The 14,225-nt window shown below is 40.0% G+C and overlaps 1 long non-coding RNA gene across 6 annotated transcripts in view; it reads left to right on the forward strand.

Annotated features, from left to right (window-relative positions):
- The window catches only part of LOC109496181, a 255,448-nt gene that overhangs the window by 202,815 nt on the left and 38,408 nt on the right, over positions 1-14,225 (forward strand). For 5 of the 6 annotated variants that reach the window (XR_006592396.1, XR_006592395.1, XR_006592393.1 and 2 more), the window contains 2 exons: positions 7,071-7,431; positions 11,820-11,974. This is a non-coding gene — a long non-coding RNA (uncharacterized LOC109496181). The remainder of the gene's footprint in view (positions 1-7,070; positions 7,432-11,819; positions 11,975-14,225) is intronic. The other variant, XR_006592397.1, reaches the window with a different exon arrangement.

The raw sequence follows: 14,225 nt of genomic DNA on the forward strand, positions 1-14,225 counted from the left end.
CCACATATATATCCTGACTTTTCTTTTCCCCTTGCAAGTTGCTGCTAAGACTGTCAAGGTAGTGATCTGCCTTCCTGTGAGAAGCAACAAACTCAGCTTTGCTTTATCACAGATACTTTTGGTAATATTTTTGGAGACCCAGCATTTGACAGAGCTGTTACTGCAAACTGGAACAAAAGCTGGCCAGTGGGAGCTGGGGACTCTAGAGTAGGGGAATGCAGCCTCTATTGACCAGGTCAGGGCAAGGCTAGGGGATATAATAGTGTCACTCAGCTCTCACTCTCTGGTCTCCTGCTGATGGCTCTCCAAATTCACATTCAACTGGAACCCAGAGAGTGTGGAAGCTCTGGGTGCCCTAGATTCAAGGCAGGGTGGCAAAGGGTGAGATACGGATGTGGAGAAGAAAAGGAGAATATCCAGCACACTGACCAGAAATAAAAATCAACGCAAACCCCTAAGTGCAGGTATAAGCTGCATCCTTAAAAATTTAGACCTGCAGGGGCGCCTGGGTGGCTCAGTCGGTTAAGTGTCCAACTTCGGCTCAGGTCATGATGTCACAGTTTGTGAGCTCAAGCCCCACATTGGGCTCTGCGCTGACCTCGTGGAGCCTGTTGGATCCTCTCTCTCCCTCTCTTTCTGCCCCTCCCATGCTCTCTCTCTCTCTCAAAATAAATAAAGTAAAAACATATTGAAAAATTGGAAATGGACTATACATTATATAAATAATAAGCACAGCCATGTTAAATTTCCTAAATTTGATAGCTAGACTGTGGTTATGGAAGAAAATACTCTTGTTCTTGAGAAATACACACTGAAGTATTAAGTGACAAAAAGTCATTGAGGTATTCAATCTACTCTCAAATGGGTCTGCAAAAACTCTGTGTGTGTGTGTGTGTGTGTGTGTGTATGCACACACACACACAGTGAGAGAATTAAAAAGCAAATGTGGCAAAATAGTCAAAATTAGTGAATCTGTAGAAAGGGAATACAGATATTCTTTATAATTTCATGAAACTTGTCTCTAAATCAGAAATTATTCCAAGATAAAGCTTTAAAACAAAAAAAGGATTACTAAAGGTCTTAAAGAAACAGTGACCAAAACTGGAAGAACCGTTAAAATTGAATGTAGAACATAATGATAATGCTAGAACTTGTAATTTGGAATTTTCACAAAATTGTGGAAGTGTTGCAAAATACTTGAATTATTTACCTGCTGATTACGGTCCTTCCATGAAATTGCATATTGTATACATTATCCAGTTGTACATACATATTACTGTACAGGGCTATTTACCAAAAATGTGTGTACTCTACATTTATGGGCAATTTAGAGATTTTCCAGGGTCATTTTTACTCTACATGATTTTCAACTCATTTTAGACTACTTAAAACCAGTTCTTAGAAGGTGTTATTTCAGTGCGTTTCTAGAAAGTCCACTTTTTCTTTTTTTCTTTTTTTTTCAACGTTTATTTATTTTTGGGACAGAGAGAGACAGAGCATGAACGGGGGAGGGGCAGAGAGAGAGGGAGACACAGAATAGGAAACAGGCTCCAGGCTCTGAGCCATCAGCCCAGAGCCTGACGCAGGGCTCGAACTCACGGACCGCGAGATCGTGACCTGGCTGAAGTCGGACGCTTAACCGACTGCGCCACCCAGACGCCCCTGAAAGTCCACTTTTTCGAGATCAGTTTTTGCAGGTCTAAATTGTTTAAAAAAAATTTTTTAATCTTTATTTATTTTTGAGAAAGTGAGAGACAGAGTGAGAGCAGGGGAAGAACAGAGAGAGAGGGAGACAGAATCCAAAGGAGGCTCCAGGCCCTGAGCTGTCAGCACAGAGCCCAACGCAGGGCTTGAACTCACAAGCCATGAGATCGTCACCTGAGCCGAAGTCAGAGGCTCAACCGACTGAGCCACCACGAGCCCCAAAATCTGATATGAATTTTAAAATCAGAAAACCACCTTTCACCTCAATTGAGCACTTCTTCTTTTTTTAATCCTCATTTATTTTTGAGAGAGAGAGATCAGGGGAGGGGCAGAGAGAGACACACACACACAGAATCCAAAGCAGGCTCCAGGCTCCAGGCTCAGAGCTGTCAGCACAGAGCCGGACGCGGGGCTCAAACCCACAAACTGTGAGATCATGACCTGAGCCAAAGTTGGACGCTTAACCGACTGAGCCACCCAGGCGTCCCTAGTTCATTTCCAGTTTTGTCGATTATCCCCATTATGTCAGTCGCTTAACCGACTGAGCCACCCAGGCGTCCCTAGTTCATTTCCAGTTTTGTCGATTATCCCCATTATGTCATTCGCAGCAGTTTTTCTCCAGAAGCTAGACTATGATCATGTATTGCACTTAGTTATCATTCTTATTTAATTTGGAATGGCTCCTTACCCTATTTTGTCTTTCGGGACCTTGATAATTTTGAAGAATAAAGGCCAGTGGTTTTACAAACTGCCTTTGAAGGCGGTTTACCTAGTGTCTCCCCATAATGTGATTCTGGTTATGTATTTTTTGGCAGGATTGCTAAATTAAGTGCTGCCTGTCCTTCTTAGGCTATCACACCTGTAGGCACGTCATGCCTGTCCTATATTCATGAGGCTAATTTCCATCAGTTGGTTGAGGTGTTGTTTATTTCTCCACTGTATAGCAAATTATAGCTTTTGCAAATTGTGATTTGTAGGGAGATATTTTGAGATTACGTTAATAAGCTGTTTCTCATCAACACCCTCCTCTTCCCACCCCAAGTTAATTCCTTAATCTCTTCTTGGAGGAATCACTACTCACTTCTATCCTCACCACGTATGAAACCTTTTCATGTATGAAAATCCCTTGGAGGTGGATTTGGGAAATCACAGAAACTCTTAGATTTATTTTAATTTTTGGCCAAGCTGATTGAATTCATGTAAATTAGATGTGGGTCTGTTGAAGCTCTATTATAATAACCATAAAAGAAAAGTACTCTGGGTAGGAGCTATAATCAGTCACATTTTATATGGACAAAATGACTGACCAATAAATCAGATGTTCAGTGTACAGTTTACAGAAAAAAGACCCCGATGAATATAATTTCAATAAAGTAAACATAAAAATGTTTTAACTGTGCTGAATAGAAAATTCAATAATAAATTAAACTGGCCTAATGATATTTGCTCTGCAAAGTGCTTGCTTGACAAAAATTTGTCAGTGGTGTTATAATTCTAAGTTAAATGTTTGTATTCCTGAAGATGGAACCCAGATGTCCATAGCATCAAAAAATGGGGTAGAAATTGCCAGGTGAGGCAGTATAGCTGGGTGCTTTAGCACATGGGTGTTGAAGCCTCGGCTCCAGGGTTCAAACTTCCTTTCCGCCAGTTACTAGATGTGACCATGGGCAGGTTATTTAATCTTTGCCTCAATTGCTCTTCCTGTAAAATGAGAAAATAATGATATACGTTACCTGTTATGAGGCTTGAAAGATTTAAAATGTATCACATTCTTAGAATGGTCAGCGCTATCATATAGTTAGTCTCAGTAAGAGTGAATGTCAGTAATTAATCTCAGTAAGAGATCTCATCATTGCCACCATCTTTAACATCTTCACCTCTAGGCTGTATCTTTTGAGCATAGAGGAAGGGGATTTTCAAGGCTGGGAATTTTATCGGATTTGAGACTAGATGGTAATCCAGGATGTTGCATATTATTGTTTGGTAGCAGTTAATAAACTGAGTAAAGTAGCGCTATGGATGTTTCTTAGCATAGGACACTATAAGTCATCCTTTAAGTGTTTAGATTATACTTCTCAGTTGATGTCTCATCCCTGGAAGCATCATTTTAAAAACATGGCTTCCATCATAGATGCCAGGCTATCAGTCTTAATGCCAACGTCATACTATGAAATTAAACCAAATTATCTTGTTGAATCTTCGCAACAAATTTATGAGAGAGATGTTATTATTAGTCTCGTCTTATTAAGAAAAACAGATTTTGAGAAACTAAAAGATTTGTTCTAGTTCGTGGATCTAGCAAGAGGCAGAACCAGAATTTGAACCCTGGTATGAAAAACAAGGTACTCCTCCACTACACCATACTGCTTTCTGGAAATCTTCCCTCTCATCTGTGGGATGATTGTCCTTGTACTTTGCATTGACTTTGCTTGTAATAGATTGATGCTTCTTCAGATTGGGTATTGTGGTAAATGATACTTCTTAAAATTTTTATTTATTTATTTGAGAGAGAGAGAGCACGTGCAAGCAGGAGAGGGGTAAAGGGAAAGAGAATCTCAAACAGGCTCCACACTCAGTGTAGCCTGCTGTGGGGGTCGATCCCATGACCCTGGGATGATGACCCAAGCCAGAATCAAGAGTTGGACGCTCAAACAACTGAACCACCCAGGTGCCCTGTAAATGATATTTCTTTGCTAACTATATTAATGAGAGTTCTAGAAGAAAAGGAGATGTTACACATATAAGAATAATTTAAGAAAATATAATAAAGAGCATCTGTACCAAGGTGTCGCAAGGTTAAGTGATTCAAAAAGGGTAGCAAAGCCCTCTAAGACTAGCAGTGACAGGAAGCTACTCCCACCATCAAGATGACACAAACAAGGTCAAAGAGACTACCTCTGGAATCTGGAGAAAGCTGCAGCCATCTGACAGGGGCCATCTGAGATACTCACTCAAGAGGAACACAACCCCTGCTAAACTACTGTCTGGTTGGAAGAGAGTAAGAGTAAAATACTCCTACCTGTCTCTTCTCTTATTATCTGATCTTAATTCTCTCCTTCTCCTTCTCCTTCTCCTTCTCCTTCTCCTTCTCCTTCTCGTTCTCCTTCTCCTCCCCCTCCTCCTCCCCCTCCTCCTCCCCCTGCTCCTCCCCTACTCCTCCTCCTCCTTCTTCTTCTTTTTCTTTTTCTTCTTCTTCTTCTTCTTCTTCTTCTTCTTCTTCTTCTTCTTCTTCTTCTTTTTGTAAATGTTTATTTTTGGGAAAGCACAAGTGGGGAAGGGACCAAGAGAGGGGGAGAGAAGATCCAAAGTGGGCTCTGCACTGACAGGCCGATAGCAGTGAGCCCAAAATGGGGATCAAATTCACCAACCATGAGATCATGACCTAAGCTGAAGTTGGATGCTTAATTAACTGACTGAGCCACCCAGGTGCTCTTCATGTCTGTACTTCTTAATGGCCAAACCCAACTGGAAGCCAGAGGGCAAGAGAGCTCAGGAGACCCAGTTGGTGGAGGTCATTCTTCTTGGGCACAGGTTAAGGCTGAGATAGGTGAAAAGTAAACTTGGAGTGAAAAATGGAGACTTTCTGCCACACTAAACACATCTGTCATATTATTCTAAATCATGATCACTTAGTATGATATCAGAAAAGAAAACAGAGCAATTCAAGAAAAAACAAAGATACAATATGCACAAATGACAAACAACATATTCTTCTAAGTGTGAGAGGGGGGAAAAGGCTTTTTATTAAAAGACAACATCCTGAAGGTAATGCTATTGTGTAGGTAGGTGAAATTTAAAATGTTCAAATATGATCAGGAGTCTTCTCCAAGTTGTTTATGTTAAATCCGTCCCTTGATCAGTGATTATAATTGTATTTTAAAGAATCTGGCAAACTTGCACTTTGTGGCTTTGCTTTTAAATTGGCTCCCTATCTTGTGCCAATAGAATTTACCAGGTAGTATGCACTCAGTTCTGGTTTCTGACTGGCTCACAGTTCTGTGGGCCCCTGTTTCCTGGACACCTTATTTACTGTTGCTCTATGGCACATCAGTGTGAAGGATCACACTGTCATCCATTCTCTTCATGTGTCCCATCCTGTGCTTCTGTGGAAGGAACCCCATGCCCTGAGCCTGCTGGGCAGGATTTGATTTATGAGTATGAACAGATGTTGCTCTCTTACTCATCTAGAAGATAATTCATAGGCCTTCAGTTTGGTTTGGCGTCTGCTGCCCTTGGTTTTAGTATCCTACTCTTTTCTCCAGCTTCTGAATTGAGACTTTTTGCTCTTGCCTAACAGCACACAGTACAACAGATGTAGCCTTGGCCATGCCTCACCAGACTGTAAGGCTGAGTCTAATCCAGAGAAAGTCTCACTGGTAGGAAAGAGCTGAACTCTGAAATCCATTACTTGTTTTCAAGCTCCATCTTTTCTCATCTTAAGCATAGTGGCATGGTTAAGGCACTATTACAAATCCTTTCCAGGATTGCCTTCAACATACGTCATGTTTCCAGGTAGAGAAGAATTCTTGGAACTAATCAAGAACAATGGAAATTTATTAATTTAAAAATTAAAATAAAAAGATGCTGCTAAAGCTTAGTTAAAGAAAGAAAAGGAAAGGCCTGGGGTTTTCTTTCTATTGTAATATATTGTGTCAAAACTTCCCATTTTCAATTCTCCTCCTTTTAATTTTTCCAGTGATTGAGGCACTTTGTCTCAGGCAAAGAAATATAAATCGATAGAGAATTACTTAACTAGGAAATATAAATCAATAGCGACTTCCTTATGCAGGAACTTTTTGGTCTGAAATGTTTAGCAATATGCTATTTGTTCTAAAAAAAGGTGGCTTTAATAAACTTGTAGTTATGCTATTTACATATCAAAGCACTGTGCAAGAATCTTTCATTTATCACAGAGCACAGCCAATTAGCACTTTTTCATCTATTCTATATCTATGATAAAGAGATAATAAGTAAACAAATTACATCAGAATAGCAGAAAGAAGGAAGTTTCTAGTATAAGTTAATAGATAATATATGCTTAACCCAAATGTCGTGTTTTCTTAATAAGTCTCTAAATGAGAATCGATGTGTATAATGCTCATTCAGAGGAACTCTAAATTGCTTTGAATGAAAAAATTAAGCTTATTTTTGTTGGGTCTTATTTTGGTTTGTGTATTCTGATAATTTTCTATGCCAAGAAAACAAAAATTCTGAGCCAGGAAAATTAATTTTTTTAGTATCTGCTGTAATATTTAGAGAAAAAAATGTTCTAGAAATGAACCCTTAGTTTATGATTCTGAATATACTTCTTATTAGCTATTCAGCATTGAGCAAATAATTTATGGAGGGTTGTTTTGTCTTTCCAGATTCTTCTTGGCACAGATTCTTTTCTATGCTGAGCGTGTGCCTGTGGTTATCTCCATGTTTTTATAAGACTCAGCTCCACTGACAGCAGTTAACTTGGACCCAACCAGATCAACTAAGGTCCTTCTCTAGCATTGGATTTGGCCCAGAGAGCCTCTTGGCATCTCAGTGGTTGAAACTGTATGATAGGTAATTTAAGAACTATCAGTAGCCATATTTGCCTGCTTCTGAAGAGTGCTGGTTTACAGTGAGAAGGAATAAGGCCTACCTATGGAGAGAAACAGAGACAGAAACAATCCCAGTGAGGTTCATGTTTCTGGTTCCGGTTGTTCCTGATGCCCCTCTGCTTCCGTGCACTTCCAGGTACCAGCTTGTTGAACACTTTTGGCTTTTGCTTTTTCAAGTTGGATTTCACCTCATTCAGATCTGGTTGGAATGTTAAACCCTCATTTTCATGAGCCACACCCAAAGTCCTATATGTAATTTTGTATTTTGATTTTATTTTTTTAAAAAATTCCTCACAAAATTGTGTACGTTTAGTGCGTCCATAAACCTGAACTCACTTTTTAAGTTAATGACTAAAACTTCTCTGATTTTCAGTGAAGTCACTTGTAAAAGATAGGGAATCAGTCTTCAATGCCACTACAATTCTGTGACTCTACTTCGGTATAAAGTGTAACTTCCCCTCATGTTTCATTTATTTTTACAACCATTGGGAAATGGGTCCTTTTGTTCAAACTTTCACTGAGATTGTAACGAGGTGCCATTGATTAGTGTTGAAAGAAATTTGAGGAGGAAGTAACCATGAGAACTGGAAACTTAAGGGGATTTCAGGTAAAATTCTACCTGCCATTACCCCTCTGGAATAGACAAAGGGTCTCAATATTAAAGGGACAATTGCTGAAATGAAAATTCTAGGTGTTATACGTTGGGGATTTTTTTCATTAAAATACACACTTCCTCCCTAGTCATTAGATGACACTTGGAAGTTTTGTGGCCTAGTGTTTAACTCTAGCTTGGGCATTTTTTTTCCATTTTATTCATTTTACATATTAAAAATGTAACAGCTTTCTGATGTATTAAGTATACTGTAAATAGTTTACTACCAGCAAAGCTTTTATTATCGAGAGATGAAAATGTTTATCACTGTTTTTTGTTGCTGTGCCCACATGTCAAATACTGAATCCTTGTTATATGGTTCTGTTTGCTTCTTATCTTCCTACTTTTATTGATGCATAGCACCTGAAAGTTTTCGGGTTCTAAAGGTTATTCCAATTTTTCCATTGGTATGGTTATGGTTTCACTCACTTTTAAGGAAAAGCAGTTTTTTGTTAGGTGTGAGATGTTGAACAAGACACTTTATTCTCTGATTCTCAGTGCCCAACTTCAAAATAGGAATAAGAAACTGACCAGAAAGGTTTGTGAAAATCAATTGAAATTATAAAGTGCAAATGTGACAGCGTGGGCTTCGGAAATGTTTGTCCTCTTCTTCTGTGTCAAACCCCAACTTCTTACTGGCTCTTTTCTGACCTCTCAGAATTATTTTGAGAAAAAAGTCAGGTCACAGATACAAATACACATCAAGAGTGGTATAAAAAGCAGAATCTTAAATATTGAACATCAGCTACTAAGAATGGCGGTATCACCTAGATAATGTCAAACACTGGATATATTTGAAATGTTAGCCATAAATATAATCTATTGTGTATGATCTAAAAGTGTGTGGGGCGCCTGGGTGGCTCAGTCGGTTGAGCGTCCGACTTCGGCTCAAGTCATGATCTCGCATTCTGTGAGTTCAAGCCCACATCGGGCTCTGGGCTGACAGCTCAGAGCCTGGAGCCTGCTTCATATTCTGGGTCTCCCTCTCTCTCTCTCTCTGCCCTCTCCCGCTCATGCTGTCTCTCTCTGTCTCTCAAAAATAAGTAAACACTAAAAAAAATTAAAAAATAAAAATAAAAAAAATAAAAGTGTGTGACTAACAACTTTAATAGCATGTATAAAGTTATATGAAGATACCGAAGGTCTTAAAAAACATTGGTTTACCTTGTTGAGCACCGTGGAGAACTTTATGCCAACAAGAGCTTAGTCAAAGTCATTGCCTTTCTTCTGAGAAATTACAGATGATTTATCCAATGATCTTCCCAATTTTCCCCATTCTAATAATGTCACCCTGTGTTTAACCAGGACTGTGATCAGAGAAACACAAAACCTCCAAAATATACATTATAAATAAGGGATCTATAATGGTGACTAGGCCTTACACAGTTGTGGGATATGGTTAAACTATTATATAAGATGTTTCCTTCTGGATCTGGTGGAAATCCACAAGGCAGGCAGTAGAAAAGGAGATCAGATGTGAAGGGAAGAGAGGAGGAACAGGAACCTACAAAGCTGAGGTGACTGGAGCCCATGAGGGCAGGCTTTTAACATCCATGGCAGTCTCTTCCTGCCTCTCCTCCTGCCACATGGATAATGGGAGGAAGCTAGTGACCTTCATTATGGAACTAAATCTGCACCTAGCCCAGGAGCCAGAGAAGCCAAATGAGGATCTGGCCGGAGGTGCAGGACCCAGAGGAGGGGGTGCTACCCCCCAGGTGGGAAGCCAGCAAGCAGCTGGTTACACAAGCGTGTGTAAGCTACCAGGAGCCTCACTGCCTGCCTTCACCTTCTGCATGCAAAAGGAGTGTGGCTGCTACTTCATGCCAACCAGAAACTATGCAGGCAAGGGGATTTTGTGAAATTCAGTTCCAGCTGAGCTAAACTGACATAACATAAGTCTGCCACACTCTGAATAATTGTGTAAGATTCCATCTCTGTACCTTTTACTTTTCTTAACATAATGTGTTCTCACCTACATCCTTGGGATAACATCCTCTCCCCAGATATCCTACTCTTCCTGCCAAAATTGAGCCCTATTTGCTGTTCAATAGATAAATGAATTCAACTCACTGTATCAATTTTCCAGGGCAATGTTTAACTTTTATTTGTTTCATAATGGGTTCCCAGAACTAGTAATCACACCGAACCCATACTATCTAGCAGAAACTTGTTTAAAATGAATTCTGGCTTCATGATTTTTGAATGTAACTCCAAACTGCAGGCCTAGTTCTTTTCTTCATTTCTCTTGCAGCTAAGTCTTTTGTTTACAAATGTAGACAGATCTGTACCATACTGAAAACCTGAAATGGATTAGTGAGGTATCCTGGATACTGCAAAAGATGAATTTGTTGTTTGAAATGAAAGTAATTTATTTGCAGATGACATGATACTGTATGTAGAAAACCCAAAAGACTCCAGCAAAAAATTGCTAGGACTAATTACATGAATTCAGCAAAGTTGCAAAGTATAAAATCAAACATATAGAAATCTGTTGCATTTCTGTACACCAGTAGTGAGGCAGCAGAAAAGGGATTGATCCCATTTGCAATTGCACCCAGACAATTGCAATAAGATACCTAGGAATAAACCTAATGAAAGAGGTAAAAGATCTGTGCTCTAAAAACTATAGAACAATAATGGAAGAAATTGAAGAGGACACAAAGAAATGGAAAAGCATTCCATACTCATGGATTGGAAGAACAAACATTGTTAAAATGTCCATACTACCCAAAGCGATCTACACATTTAATGTAATCCCTATCAAAATACCACCAGCATTTTTCACAGAGCTAGAACAAACAATCCTCAAGTTTGTATGGAACCCCAAAAGACCCCAAATAAAATAAACAGTAAAATAAAAGGGGGTGCCTGGGTGGCTGAGTTGGTCAAGCGCCCGACTCTTGATTTCAGCTCAGGTCATGATCTCATGCATCATGAGATTGAGCCCAACTGTCCATCAACTGATGAATGGATAAAGAAGATGTGGTATGTGTGTGTATATGAATACAAACACACATACATACATATAATGAAATAACACACATGCATATAATGAAGGTGAAATATGACTCAGCCATCTAAAATAATGAAATCTTCCCACTTGCAGTGATGTAGATGGAGCTAGAGTGTATTTTGCTAAGTGAAATAAGTGAGTCAGAGAAAGACAAATACCATATGATTTCACTCATATGTGGAATTTTTTTTAAATTTTTTCTAATGTTTTATTTATTTTTGAGACAGACAGAGACAGAGCATGAACAGGGGAGGTTCAGAGAGAGAGGGAGACACAGAATCTGAAGCAGGCTCCAGGCTCTGAGCTGTCAGCACAGAGCCCGACGTGGGGCTCGAACTCATGGACCATGAGATCATGACCTGAGCCGAAGTCAGACACTTAACCGACTGAGCCACCCAGGCGCCCCACTCATATGTGGAATTTAAGAAACACAACAGATGAACATATGGGAAGGAGAAAAAAAGAAAAAGAGAAACAAACCATTAAGAGACTTAAAGATATGGAAAAAACTGATGGAGGGAGGTGTGTGGGTGATGAGCTAAATGGGTGATGGGCATTAGGAGGGCACTTGTAATGAGTACTGGGTATTGTATGTAAGTGATGAATCACTGAATTCTACTCCTGAAACCAGTATTGCACCATATACTAAGTAACCAGAATGTAAATTAAAAATTTGAAAATAAAATAAAAGTAATTGGTTGTGATTCAGCTTTGAAGATGAGAATAGAGTCTTTGCTTTAAACTTGGTTTTATATGAAGATTATAAAGTGCTTTGTCAAGTTTGCAAGTACAATTTGAAAGCTTAAACTTGTCTGATACACCACATTGCTGTCCCCCTTCTTCCTACTGCCACTGGCAGAAGCAGGAGCTGAACACAGGAACTGGTGCCTTAAGGGAATGGAGGCCACGAAGGCTGATGAGGTCCGGAGGTTGATGAGGTCCAGAGGTTGAGGAGCCAGGAAGAAGGTAGACCTCAAGTCCTAAAATCACCACAATGCAACATCTCTAGGCCAGGTGAGTGCTTCCTACAGAAGTTAAGAGTCTCCTGCAAAACAATGCCCTGAGACTTTGGGGCAACTGTTGGAGGGAAGATAGGACAACCCTCTGGAATCTTGCTAGAAACTCCTCAGAGAAAAGAAGAAAACACAGAGCACTAAGAAGCTCTAGAACAAGAAAAAGAATAGTTCAGATGCAGCATCTGAGAAACACTGGCCTTTAGAGAAGAAAAGTTAAATGTCAGGTCAGAGCCTGCAGAATGGCTAGCTGTGTTCCCAAAGGACCTCAGACTCATCTACATACAATCTTTCAGAACACTCACTAACCTCTTCAGCATCACCAGGGCAAAGCTTGAGAAGGCGACCTGTAACCACCCTATACAGGTAATCATCACGCTGATCTTTACACCTATAATTCACCCTTGATAGTCATTTTGTCCAGACCTCAACTGCACGAAGACTCTTTGGTTGGCATTAAGAAGAACATGAGAGATGATATGGCATGAGATGTTGCCAATTTCATTGAAATACTATTCATGGAATTTAATTTATTTCTAAAATTATATTGTGGATACTATGATGTATAAAATCAATTCAAGAATTTCTTCCAGGGCACCTGGGTGGCTCAGTCAATTAAGCATCCAACTTTGGCTCAGATCCTGATCTCACCATTCATGAGTTAGAGCCCAGTGTCCAGCTCAGAGCCTAGAGCCTACTTCAGACTCTGTGTCTCCCTCTCTCTCAGCCCCTCCCCTGCTCATGCCCTGTCTTTCTCTTTCTAAAAAATAAATAAACATAAAAAAATACTTTCAAGTTTGCTCATTCCACAAATATATATTGAGATCTACTATGTGCTAACAGCAAGGAGATACCCGGGAGAAAAATTCCTTGATCTCATGGAGCTTACATTCTAGTCCCACCGTCATCAGTCAGTCCTTTCTCTCATTCCCCAAGACAGTGAATCCAAGCCCATTTAACCTCTGCCATAACTCTCTAAGTTCCCTCATCTTTGTCTCACATCCTTCACTCAGAGCAAATACTTCATACACCACTTCACAAAGAGAACAGAGGGTGGCAGCCCAGGATTCTCCCCATCTCCCTCTAGAATAGAACCCAGCCTCAGTCCCTTTCTTTCTGACTCAGGAGACCAGGCATCATTTTGGAACTTCCCCAGGGCTTTGGGGGCCATGGAATTATGAACATGCCTATGTCTGCTATGGGCATTTATCCACAAAATTGGGGGCACCCAGTATTACCTTCATTTGTCTTCATTTGCTGACATATTCCAAAGCTTTAGCATGCTCTCAAAACATCCACCGCATGTCACTAATGCATTATGATAACTTTAAAGAAGACTGCACCTGGTCTTACTCAGGGTATAGAATTGCTTCTCAGAACAAATCATGTACTAGTTGTTTGTTAGTAAGTCATATATCAAAAGGGTATTATGTTGTACTAGTGTCATAAAGAGTCCGCAAAAGTGTTTTCTCCCCCATGTCACAGAGATGTAGATATTTAAGAGCTCAGTGAAAAATAAACCTTGAGTGAATACTAGCTAACTGGATAAAGAGTGATAAAGTCAAAAGATGATGGGCTTGGGGCGCCTGTGTGGCTCAGTCAGTTAAGCAACTGACTTTGGCTCAGGTCATGATCTCATGGTTCGTGGGTTCGAGCCCCACATCGGGCTCTGTGCTGACAGCTCAGAGCCTGGAGCCTGCTTTGGATTCTGTGTCTCCCTCTCTCTCTGCCCTTCCCTTGCTCATGCTCTGTCTCTCTCTGTCTCTCAAAAATAAATAAAATGTGGGGAAAAAAATTTAAAACATGATTAAAAAAAAAAAAAAGATGATGGGCTTTGGAAGAGATAGTCCCTGGTTTGAATTCCAGCTGTGCTACTTAGTAGCCATGTGACTTGTAAAAGCTATCTGGTCTCTGTAAAGCCAACTTTTATCACTTATGAAATGAAGATAAAAATACAGCTCTGTCAGGGTTATAGTAAAGAGTAGATGAGATAACGTAACATATCCAGCCCCACGCTTGGGTGCAATGGCAGCTGATTCAATATTGAAGACCAATTTTCTTTAGAATTCCTGTGCCCTTCTCATGCCTCCCCTGCCCCACCTCATCTCACATGTTTTGTTCATAGCTGTGTAATTGAGATACAGTTGATAGCTGGCGGTTTGCAGAAGAGCTGACCAAATACCAATGTTCCCAAGGAGTGAATCCGCTTAGAGATGGTATTTGAGTCATTTTTTGTCATTGTGTTAAGAATT

This window comes from Felis catus, chromosome F2 (assembly GCF_018350175.1).
Source record: "Felis catus isolate Fca126 chromosome F2, F.catus_Fca126_mat1.0, whole genome shotgun sequence".
NCBI lineage: Eukaryota > Metazoa > Chordata > Mammalia > Carnivora > Felidae > Felis > Felis catus.